The sequence below is a fragment of the Lontra canadensis genome, unplaced genomic scaffold (assembly GCF_010015895.1).
Source record: "Lontra canadensis isolate GAN:19392208 unplaced genomic scaffold, GSC_riverotter_1.0 scaffold60, whole genome shotgun sequence".
Taxonomy (NCBI): Eukaryota; Metazoa; Chordata; class Mammalia; order Carnivora; family Mustelidae; genus Lontra; species Lontra canadensis.
This window is the reverse complement of record NW_022631054.1, coordinates 7,459,204-7,471,605: the sequence shown is the minus strand read 5'-3', so window position 1 is coordinate 7,471,605 and position 12,402 is coordinate 7,459,204. Positions and strand designations below refer to the sequence as shown.

The 12,402-nt window shown below is 43.0% G+C and overlaps 1 protein-coding gene across 2 annotated transcripts in view; it reads right to left on the bottom strand.

Annotated features, from left to right (window-relative positions):
- The window catches only part of NFYC (nuclear transcription factor Y subunit gamma), a 66,985-nt gene extending 63,776 nt beyond the window's left edge, over positions 1-3,209 (bottom strand). Inside the window, exon 1 of one of the 2 annotated variants that reach the window (XM_032877431.1) lies at positions 3,058-3,209. The gene's annotated coding sequence lies outside the window, so the exon portion shown is untranslated. The remainder of the gene's footprint in view (positions 1-3,057) is intronic. The other variant, XM_032877429.1, reaches the window with a different exon arrangement.
- Between the last annotated feature and the right edge of the window lie 9,193 nt (positions 3,210-12,402).

Sequence of the window (12,402 nt, the reverse complement as noted above, 5' to 3'; positions counted from 1 at the left end):
AGTTAGATGACCGAGGTACAAAACGCATGGCAAACCCTATTTCCCCTTGTTCTTTTCACTCTTATCTTCCACACTACAATGTAATTGCAAATAAAAGGGAGGAGACCCTCACCTAATTGTATCAAATCACAAAGCAACTCCGACCCCAATTCGCTAGTCTCCTCTTGCAACCTAAGTTATTTAAAGATTTCCATGCAAATACTAGAACTGCAAATGTTTTGCATCCAGTTTTAATTTTACATGTGATTTAGGATAAGCATCTACTAGATTAACTATCCCACGTTTTGAAGAAGGCACCAGGCTTCCAGACAGGTCCCAGTGTGGAGACAAACATCTTAAAGAAGTAGCGATATCTGAAAAAGCTCCCAAATGAGTTCTTTATACACTTGGTAGTTCCTCACTCCTTGGCATTAACCATTTCCACATACAGAGAGACTATGTCATCAATTTTCTTAAGTTTGATTTTAAAGAATGAGATTCTTAAAACTTTCTGTACATATTTTTCCCTATTATCTACCTGGCTTCAGAAAAAAACCAATAGTTTACTTTGTAAATCTTTCTCTATACAATAGAAATCAACAGATACGATTTAAATACCTAGCTGAAGAACCTGTATTTTATACAGTTCCTATTCTGTGGTCTGAATCTTTAAAACAGTAAAACAAATTGTTAATTATATTTTCCCCACTCAATATACTCCTAACACCCAGCAACCAAAGAAAGATGACCCACTTCGAAATATTAACACTATCTGGAAGTTTGACTAGTCATGTTTCTACCAATAGCATGACATAGCAGTTAAAACTACAGGTTTCGGCATCAGACAACTTTGATTCGAACCCCAGTTCAACACTGGACAAGCTACATAACCTCTGTGATCCTCAATTTTCTCATCTCCAACATGGGAATGACAAAGCCTACCTAACAAGAATGGGGTGGTAAGTGTACCCGAAAATGTCAACTCCCTTCCTCTACTACTTTTCCTTTCTCTCTTGAAAATTTTGTTGCATTCACATAAAACGGACCAAATTTGAAAACCAGAGAAGTTTGTTTTGTTCTGTTTTAAGATTTTTATTTGTTTGACAGGCAAAGATCACAAGTAGGGAGAGAGGCAGGTAGAGAGAGAGGGGGAAGCAGGCTCCTGGCCAAGCAGGGAGCCCGATTTGGGGCTCCATCCCAGGATCCTGGGATCATGACCTGAGCTGAAGGCAGAGGCTTTAACCCACTGAGCCACCCAGGCACCCCCCAGAGAAGTTTCTTGAAATTGGTATGAATACAGATGTATAACACCTATCTAAAGCTAGAAAGGACCACCTAACATATACAAGGAAAAACAAATTAGGAAGCACAGAGGTTTAACACAAATATGTTTCCATGAACCCCAAACCTTGGGAAGAGCAAATGTAGAACAATTCATTACAATAAAATGGAAAGTGATAAAATACCCCCAAGCTGACTCTAACAACTCTTGACTAAAACAAGTTTTGAAATACAAACCAGAAAGTGCTGATAAGTTCTGTAACTCATGACAAGATGCAAGAAACTATGCACTTGTTTATTCTCCTTTCAAGCTGCTTATTTAAAAAAAAAAAATTTTTTTTTTTAAGTGCACATGAGGGTGGGTGTACTTTTTAGGCATATATAAAAGAAAACAAGTAAGCCAGGTCCAGGATCTGTTAAGCTCTGTCTTTGACTAAAGAGGAACCTAACAATATCTCTTCAACAAATAAATGCCAAGTATCTAGTATCTGCTAGAAAATGTAGCCTTTAGAAACCCAGCCCTCACATGTATCCTTTCTAATGCAGAAAAACTTCATATACAATGTCTCAAAACTAGCTGCACAGTCCTGCGACCCAATAATCTATAATTGCTCCCTTACTATAATTCCCAAGTCTGAAAGTGTTCCCCATTTCAGATGGGGAAATGTTTCACACTTCCTCATTCCTACAGATCTGTCACTACTTAATGCTGTGCCTTTTAAGCTTGGTACTCAGTTTTTAACACCCAACACACTGGTCCAATAAGGGCCCCTCTCCCAGGTTGGTTCTGTTTTCTCATATCACATATCAGACCTGGTAACTGAAACCTCGGTTTCAATGCTGGCATTCTCCAGCAAAATCCCGATCTGATACTATAGCTTAGACAGGTCCCTAACGTCCTGACGCCCCTTCCTCCTATACCATGCCCCTCAGACCTGGCATCCGTGGACATCGAGGTCACTGACAAACGGTATTAAACTCCAGTCTACCTTAACTATAGAAAACAAACTGATGGTTATCAGGGAGACAGTTCAGGGGATGGCTGAAATACGTGATGGGGATTAAGGAATACAGTCACTACATTATACACCTGAAAGTAAACACTGTATGTATGTTAACTATGCTGGATAAAAGGCAACAAAACAAAACGGCCCTCCAAGTCTAGCTCTCTTGGCTCTCAAAGACCCTCTCAGCCCCTAACTCAGGTTTCAGGGTTTCCAAGCCTGGCAGCCTTGGAGCTTATACACCCTGATACTAGGCCACGAGGGTACCTCTGGATTGGGAGTGCCACCCACTCCGGGCCGTGCGCAGACTATCCTCGAAGTACCTGCCAGACCATAGACCTGTCTTCCTCCTTAAGGTCACTAAGCTCGCCCCCAGCCTCCACCCTATGCCTGCACCGAAGAGGGTCACTACCCTGCTGCCCAAGCCCGAGACGCGCTCATCCCTGCAGCCTCGGATTCCTTCATCACCCCCAAGGCCGGAGCCAGCGCGACCAATAAGGTGCCAGGTCCGCGGCCTCCCCGCCACCGACCAATCACGAGCGAGCCCCCCCGCAGTCGCCTTCCGCCAATGGGAGAAAGCCCGCGGGCCGGGCCGACGAGGCGCACGGACCCCAGGAGCGCGACGGCGGCGACAGCGGCGGGCCCGGCGAGAACACAACATGGCGGCGGGCAGGCCGGACCGAACTACAGCAGCGGCCTCGAGAGGGAAGTGAGGTCTCCGCCGAAGGCGGGAAGCGCTGCCCCTCCCCCCGCCGCTGCCGCTCGCCTCTCACCCTCCCTCCCACAGACGCTCCCGCACACTCACACGCCTCTGCTCAGGAGTCCAGGGAAGAGCAGGAGCCGCCCCCACGCTCCTGCGGAGTCGGGCAGTGCAGAGGCCTGGGCACGGCGGAGGGGAGGGGGAAGCGTGCGTCACGGAGAACGGAGCGCGCGCAAAGCGGGGGCACAAACAAGATGGCGGCCACGCCGTTTGCACCGTCTCCCCCCCCCTTCCCCTCCCCCTCCCTTGGCGCCTTGACTCCCTGTATCTTGTAATGCGCAGAAGCTGAGTTGTTTGAAGTCTCGCGAGAATTAGGAAGGGCGACGACCTGGGGAGGTGGAATGAGATCAGAGAGCCTTCTGACCCCACCCCTTTCTAGGGGATCCGGAGGCCTTGCCTGGTGACCTCCGCCGGGGGTTCTACGCTTGTGGGCCTTTGATGTGGTGCGCACACGTGAATGTTAAATACGTCTTTTGGGTTTTGGCTTTTGGTTTTTTTTGTGTGTGTTTTTTTTTTTAATTTGGGACGAAAGAGAGCAGTCGGACGAAGGACGACATGGGGATGCCAGATTATGGGCGCCGCTAAAGAAAATAGTTACCAGTACCATAAAAGGGGATTTAACACCAAAACTGTAAAATAATATACTCCAGGGTAGAGAACAGCACCTCCTATGAATTAATAGCGTGTAACTTTACGTCGACATAGACACTGCTTTTCTCCTTTGAATGCAGTTTAAAACTGCCATCAAGACAATTGAAAACCCCATGAGTATTACCTTATCTCTTTAATCTCTACAACCAGTAGTGTTTCTGTTTTGCAGATAAAGCTGATGCTCAAAAGGATTAAATAACTTGGTCAAACTCCCGTAAGTGTCAAAACTCAATATGAGTAGTTCCAAAACCTGTGGATGAATTATCTACTTTGAGCCAATAGGTTAGGTATAAGCACTGAGAAATGAAACTGCTCTTGTTGCTGGTTACCTTTAATTGTTTAAATGACCTTGGAGACTTTTTGAGACTTGGGTTGCAGGAGTCTTCAACAATATAATAAACACTATTATTATTTCTTTCCTTTGAGTGTATGACTGTGATGATAAAGGTGTTAAGAATACTGGAATAGCCCTCGACATGAATTCAGGAAAACTGTTTCCAAATCCAACCTGAATAAATCTCACTTGAGGCACTCAATAAATATTTGATGAATGAATGAACAAAACCTGACTAGCTATAAGACACCTGACTTTGCTGAGTCTCGATTCCTTCATCTGTAAAATGATCTAATTCCTACCTCCTGGGAGTGTTGGGGAGATTGAATGAAATAGTGTAAAGGAGAGTGCTTTGGAAATTGCAGAAGTGTCAAGGAAGTTAGTGTTAATGATGACATTTTCATACATGAGAAATGGCATAAAAAAGTCAAAACAGACTCAAAATAAATAGTGTGTTAAGATAGTAGAAAGATGAGCTAGCTAATGGGAAAAGCTAAGTGAGTCTCTAAAATACTGAGTTAATTATTGCATATATTTTGTTACAAAAGATGTAAAAATGTGTAGGAATCAGCATGAATTAGTATTATTAGATTTTACTGTTATAATTGTCAATGGCACATAGGGGCTGCAGTCAGTTTCTCTCTAAGAGCCTGGAAATCAGGTTGCCCTCAGAATTAAACTGATAAGAATTTACGAAGATAAAATCAGCCAAAGGTGATCACAAGCATATTTAACAAGTAGTGGTCAAACATTTATCTAGCACATTTGAAGTCCATAAAGTTGTGGGGATACCCTTCTGTGCTAGGTATTAACCCTTTAGTTGCTAATGTGTGAAGAATAGGTTCCTAAGGGCTCCCGGGGGAAGGGAGTTGTCAGGAGGCTTGGGATAGCAGGTGTTTATCAGCTAGTATGAAACTATTTTCAGTATTTTAATAGTTAATATTATAATGTGCCAGCCATACTAGTATACACAGACTGGATATTAGTCCTTATAGACTATTATCAATATTCTCTGCTGCTGCCTTTCTAAAACCCTGCCTGTCTAGTCTGTCCCTAGGAGATTATAATTCTCACTCTAGTGTCATGAAGCTTGGCATTGTTTTAGTCAATGAAGTGTGAGTAGAAATGGCATGAGCCACTTCTGAGCAGAAATGTATGGGCTGTCCATATTTTTCATCTGCCATGAGAGCAGCATGTCCCAAATAGAAATGCTTCTCCAGTGTTGGTCCCAGAATGAAGATATGCAGAGCCACAGCTGATACACATAACATGTAATATAAGGTGAATCAGAAATAAACATTTTTTATTGTAAGCCACTGAAATTGGTTGGTTGTTACTGCCCTATAACCTAGCTAGCCTAAGCTAATACAAACTTAAAATTAGCTCTCCATGGTGGTAAGCCTAGAGTTTATCTACAAACATGATCAAAAAACAAACCAAACTCTGATCCAGGCATACAAGAGAAATCTCAAGAAAGCAGAGTGATCGTAATTTAATAAATGGATGCCTGATCAGTCTTATCAACCAGTCATTCTGTGTCTTATTCAGAAAGAGATTGTGAACCAAAGAGTTTAATCAGCCATGACAGCCCAAACAGGGCAGTCACAGAGACAAGCATTAACATTGCCTTTCTAAGTCCTGCTCCAGTCAAACTGACCTGAGCATTAGTATTTCCTTGTCCATGTCATCGCTACAGTGGGTGAGAATATCTCAGGCTGCCTCAGCTAAGAAATGCTTCTTAAGAGCAACGTGCTTACCTGGTGTGATTCTATACTCACCCAGCAAATGACTTACCTATGGGGACAGAATTTAGTGATCTGCCACCTAGAGATTCCCAGTTCTTTTGATAACTACATTTTTCATTGTAAATCAACATATTGGATTCTGGCTTATATAACCATCAGTTTCTGTGAACTTAATGGATACAAGACTGCCCCCTGGGAGATGGTTCCACTCTGCTTACTATTACAATCAGGCTTCTGAACTTGCAAAGCTATAAACACCAGTTCTGGGATGTTGGTAAATTCCTTAATGTTATAACACTCTAGTAGAGGGCCGACTAGACTACCCTCAGCCACATCTCTCTATCTCATTTTGTACCTTCTTTGATCTAAAAGAAAAACAGTAAGTGTTAAAGACAGACATAATTCACAAGCTGTGGGAGTTCAAGAAGGAGAGCAATTACTTCCACTTAGTATGGAATAGTGGGAGGAGAAAGATTGTTAAGGATGTGACCTTTGGGTCTTGAAAAAAAATGAGTAGAACTAGGGAAGGAGCATGCTTTGTGTAGGTAGCCAGTGGAGCAGATATAGGAAGCAGGAGATCAATTGAGGAAATACAGAGTAACAGGAAAAGGAAGAAGAATCACCTGGAAAGTTACATATGGTGAGATTAAGGCTCTTGGGTTTTATTTTCTGCTAAGGAGAGTCAGTATGGAAGTTTTTTTGGGCTTTGTTTGTTTTACCATTTTAGCCATTTTAAAATACATGGTTTGTTAGCATTAAGTACATTCACATTGTTGTGTAAATATCAGCACGCTCCATCTCCAGAATTGTTTCATCTGCCTCTGCTGAAACTCTACTCATTAAACAATAATTCTCTGTCCTCCCCTCCCCCAGCTCCTGGTAACAACTGTTCTGTTTTCTGTCTCTTTGAAATTTGACTATTCTAGGTATCTCATATAAGTGGAATCATTTAATATTTGTCCTTTTGTATCTGGCTCATTTCACTTAGCATAATATAGTCAAGGTTCATCCACGTTCATACCAAAATTTCATTTATGTTTATGGCTGAATATTAGTATTTCATTTTGTGTGTATAACACATTTTGCTTATCCATTTATCCATCAGTGGACACTTGGGTTTTTTCCATCCTTTGAGTACTGTGAATAATGCTGGCTATGAATATTAGTATACAAATGTCTGAGTCCCTGCTTTCAGTTCTTTGGGGTATATACCCAGAAGTGAAATTGCTGGATCATATGGGAATTCTATGTTTAATTTTTTGAGGAATCGCCATATTGTTTCCCACCATGGCTACACCATTTTATATTCCCAGTGATAGAAGTTTTTACGAAGGGATTGACATGGTGAAAACTGTGGTTAAAGACAATATGACAGAGATGATAAGATGGAATGGGACTGCAAAAGGACCACTGGAGACTTCCACAGTAGTTCAGGCAAGGTACAATGAGCTCCTGAACACATCAGCAATGAGAGTGGAGGAAAGACGTACCAATGCAGAGGTGATATTGCCAAGGTAGGATTGGAAGGACTTGACTATTGGTTGGCTATTTCGAGGGCAGGGAGAGAAAGGATCAAGAGGTATTTAACATGACTTTCGGTGTTCACAGTAGGGAGGATGGTAGTCTCCGGATGAAGACTTTAGAACTTTTCCAGAGCACGGAGAAGTCATGAGTTCAGGTTGGAACATGTAGAGTTTTAATTACAAATGAAAAATTGTAAGCTGTGAGGTGGACGTTGTTGTTGTCTTGCCTGCCCAACACCTTTGTCCCTTCAACTGGTAGTGGCACTCTACTTTTTTCTTCTTCTTTTAGATTGTAGAACCATCCTTCTTCATCTGCATGTAGTGCTGGGCTGAGAAGGTATGTGGCCATGAGAATGCACTTTTCAGATCTCCAACTGGGAGAAGCGTAATTCAGCAGCAGCACAGGTGCTGAGCTCAGAGGTCCATCACCCCTTACCCAGGCCTCCCCTCTGGTCCTGGCCACTGACAGCCCTGCAGGAATTTTAGGACAGGCTTTTTGCCGGGATAAATGATACTCTTCTGATGGGCCACTTTGGCTCAAGGACCCTCAATGGCCTTGCTAAATTTTAGAACTATACTGCAGTCTAACACCCTTCCACCTAGAACTCCTTCCTTCTTTCTCCTTCCCTTAGGGTCAGATCTGCATCATTGTCTGATGGTCCTCAGTCTCTTAGCTCCTGGCCCATTTTCTCTCACAGGTGTTTCTCATAATAAGTTCCTTGCATTTAATCCTGTCTTGGTATCTGATTTTCTGAGGATCTGAACTGGCATGAGGGGAAGGAGGATGGGATATTTCCTTCCACAGCATACCTTCCATAGCCCATCAGCTGTAGCAGTAAGCATATAACCCAGTCTGACTAATCATAACAATCCCCACATCATGGCCCAATGCCTCATCACAATCTCTTGGTGTCATTTCACTCTTAGACCATTAGTTATTTGGTCCACCTCACCCACAGGTATGGCTGGCCAACTCTGAGTGAGGCCTTACAGTTCTGCCTGAGGCCAACTAATTGCAAATGTGGATTCTAAGGCTTCTGCAACTTCCAGACCCTGATGACACACGTCACAGAACATGAGCTCTGGCTTCCTGAGCCCCTGCTGAAGGGGCCAATGAAGCAACCTAGAAGTACGGGAGATTTAACTACCCATAGGGCAAAGTAATCAATGGGAGACAGGAGACAGGAAGCAGCAGGATAGAACAATCCAGTCTCTTTTCCTTCCTCTGATGGACTGTTTTAAGATACAATTTCTCTGTACAACATATCTAGAGACATTCCACATGGCCAAGTGGGTGGACCTGGCAAGAGACTAGTGTGTCTCTTCACAGCTCATCGTGAAGAAGTAGCAAACATTTCCTTGCATGCATTGCTTTCCATCTTTTCCTGCTTCCCTTATCCCTTCATTCTCACTGCCCTAGAAATGTGCATCCCACAAAAACCTTTAGCACTTAATCCCTTCTTCAGACTTCATTTTCTAGGAACCCTTGCTAAGACGGGTCACAGTTTCTGAACAGATGAGCACATGACCCAACCTCAGCTAAGCAAAGCCCTTGGGAAGATGTGAAATATAGATCCAGGAAAGGTAGTACTTTTCTTGTGGAGGTCTTGAGCCATATGGATCTGGGGGTGGCCATCGTTTCTGCTTCATGAATAGAGCCTGCCCGCGCATGAAGGCATCACAGAGGAAGACAGAGCTCAGAGAGAGAGAAGAACCCTAACATCCTTTGAGCTCCTAGATCCAACTGTCCCCAATATGTGTAACTGTTTTGTCATTTCTTGATCTCTCTGAAGACCATTTTTCCCAATCCAGATCAAAACATGGTCACCAGTGGATCCCAAGTCACCTCCATTCAAGAGATCAGCCAGGCAACTAGACTTTTAGGTTCCCCTTTGAATTTCTTGGAGAAGAACTACTGCTTGGGCTAGCTTTGGCCAGATGTCCACCCCTGAAGCAATCAACATTGGGGAGAGCAGTGCAGGGTCACATATAAACATGGGGTATTCATGTGACCCTGTGGATAATGGTGTGATTGCAAGGTGTAGGATAGAATAATACTTCCCAGAAAAGTGGGAGGAGAGAGTTGGGCTGATGAAAGAAAGGCTGCCCACTCCCTGAGAATGAATAAATGAGACAGAGGGTAAAGAGAAGAAGTCAGAGGGCAGAATGCAATCCAACCCAATGCTATCCTACACTTTTTCTAAACACTATTCCAGAGAACTTTCTGCAATGATGGAAATTTTTTTAAAAATTTATTTATTTTAGAGCACGTGTGAGTGGGGAGAGGGGCAGAGGGAGAGAGAGAATCTCAAGCAGACTCCCTGCTGAGTGCAGAGCCAAATGTGGGGCTCAATCTCACAACCCCAAGATCATGACCTGAGCTGAAATCACGAGTTGGACACTTAACTGACTGAGCCACCCAGGTAACCTGGAAATGTTTTATATTTATGCTGTTCAGTATAATAGGCACCAGTCACATGTAGCTGTTCAACGCTTGAAGATGGGTAGTGCAACTAAGAAACTGAATTTTTATTTCACTTTATTTTAATTTCAATTTAAGCAACTGTATACATTTAATGACTACATATTGAACAGCACAGACTACTGGTCTGCTTGGGAAGGCAGTATGGAATGTTGGCTAAAGCATGTGCTTTGGAGTCAGCCTACTCTGGGTTCAAAACCCAACTCTACTTTTTGGTGGTATAAATTGAATAGGTTACTTAACCCCTCTGAACTGTAGAGGAGAAAGATACAAAGAACAGTTAATGATATGTGTACCAGAAAAAGAGAAAGGGACAAAACATCTGCAAAGGCACAAAGAGTCAGTTGAATTTGGCAATCAGGAGACAGAGTGGTTTAAGACAGAGAATTGTTTAAAGTGTGATAGGATGAAACCACACCAGCAATGTACCCGTCTTTTGCACATCTGTTATTTTTCTTTCCTCTGGAGGGGGATCCCAGGCCGGGAGAGATAAGGAACACAAACCTTTTCTCTTAATCCTGGTGCTTTATGGGGATCTGAGAACTGAAAGGCATGTCTTGAAAGTAGGGCTCCCAAGTCAAGCCAGAAAAACAGAATCAAACACTATCAGTCATTAGGTCTGGAGCCAAAGATGGTGTTGCCTACACCAAGGAAGCCACAGGGAATGAACATCTCATATACATCCCCTCATTACATAACACTTACTGTGTGATTAAATTGTGAGTCCTTCAAGGTTCAGGGCCTTGTTCTTCTTGGTATCTCCATTACCTAGTAAGCTCCTGGCACCATAGTTAGTGCTTAACTAACATCTATCAAATGAATGAATGCAAGTAAGTCAGTTCACTCCCCTCCCTGATGCATAGTGGACACTCTATAAATATTAATTACATTATTAGAGAAAACTACACTAAGAAGGTGCTAGGGAATCCTTCTCGGCTTGGAAACTACTGGTAAGGTCCTTAGAATATTGCCTGGCACAGAGGAATTTCTCAACAAGTGTCCCTGTGGTAATTATTATTAGTGGGTGGGGGAAGGTAAGGCTTTGTATAAGGATGGAGAAGGCCTTAATAAGAGCTAAAATGTATTGATCTCATTTAATCCTTAAGCCATCTTGATAAGGTAGGTTTTATTAGACTAATTCTACAGATGAGAAACTTAGAGATGTAATTTATCCAAAATTAGCCAGCTCAGAAATGGCAGAGCTGGTAGTGAACCTGAGCTTATGTGACTCCAGACTCCAGGCTCTACCACAAGGGAGCCAGGGAGCAGGAGTCTCAAAAAAAGGAGATTAAGGAAGGCAGTTCTTGGTCAAAATTCACTTCTGATTTCTCTCTGTTCACATAAGTTGCGATGCATTTTTCTCCCTTCCACATCCACTACTTGCCTTCTTGACAGGGTCCTCATCCCTTCTACTGAGTTTACCTCTTAGCCACCCTTCTAATTCCTATCCCATTCAACCATATCTACTCTGGGTTGACTTAAAGTAGTGGCCGTTGAAATGAGGTCAAAGGGAGCTTTTTTATTTATTGATTTGGTTTTGATTTTAAGAAGAGAGTCTCGAGGGCACCTGGGTGGCTCAGTCAGTTGGGTGTCTGCCTTGGGCTCAGGTCATGATCCCAGGGTTCTGGGATGGAGTCCCTCATCAGAATCCCTGCTCTGCAGGGGAACCTGCCTTTGCCTCTGCCTCTCTCTGTCTCTTAGGAATAAATCATTTAAAAAAAATCTTTTTAGGGGCGCCTGGGTGGCTCAGTGGGTTAAAGCCTCTGCCTTCAGCTCAGGTCATGATCCCAGAGTCCTGGGATCGAGCCCCGCATCGGCCTCCCTGCTCGGCGGGGAGACTGCTTCCTCCTCCTTCTCTGCCTGCCTCTCTGCCTACTTGTGATCTCTGTCTGTCAAATAAATAAATAAAATTTAAAAAAAAAAATCTTTTTAAAAAAGAAGAAAGACTCGAGCAATTTTATAAACTAAACTTTCCGGTAGACAGGCAAAAATCAGCAATGCAAAAGAGAATATCTACAGAGTTAAGTTCTTGGTATCCTTTCGTTAGGTTGGGGAGAGGCTGGCCTCTGAGACCTGGAGCACTGTGACTTTCCTTCATAGCAAAGGAAGGCAGGGAATATGCATACAAAAGCAGGAAAGTTAGCAAAAGTTAGGTTTTTTTTTTTTTTAATCAAGAGTTAAGTTTTATAATAATTGATGATGACATAGTATAGGGCAATGTTTTTCCAATTGGAGGTCATAACCCATTATTAGGTCATGAAATCATTTAAAAGTTTATGACCAGCTTTATTTAAAAATAGAATAGAGGGCATCTGGGTGGCTCAGTAGGTTAAGGCCTCTGCCTTCGGCTCGCGTCTTGATCTCTCGGGTTCCTGGGATCGAGTGCCGCGTCGGACTCTCTGTTCGGCGGGGAGCCTGTTTCCCTTTCTCTCTCTGCCTGCCTCTCTGCCTGCTTGTGATCTCTCTGTCAAATAAATAAATAGAATCTTTAAAAAAATAAAAATAAAAATAAAAATAGAAATAGAATAGAGGGGCACTGGATGACTCAATTGGTCAAGCATCTGCCTTCAGCTCAGGTCATGATCTCAGGGTCTGTTTCTCCGTCCCTCTGCCCCTCCACCTGCTTGTGGCCTCTCTTCTGCT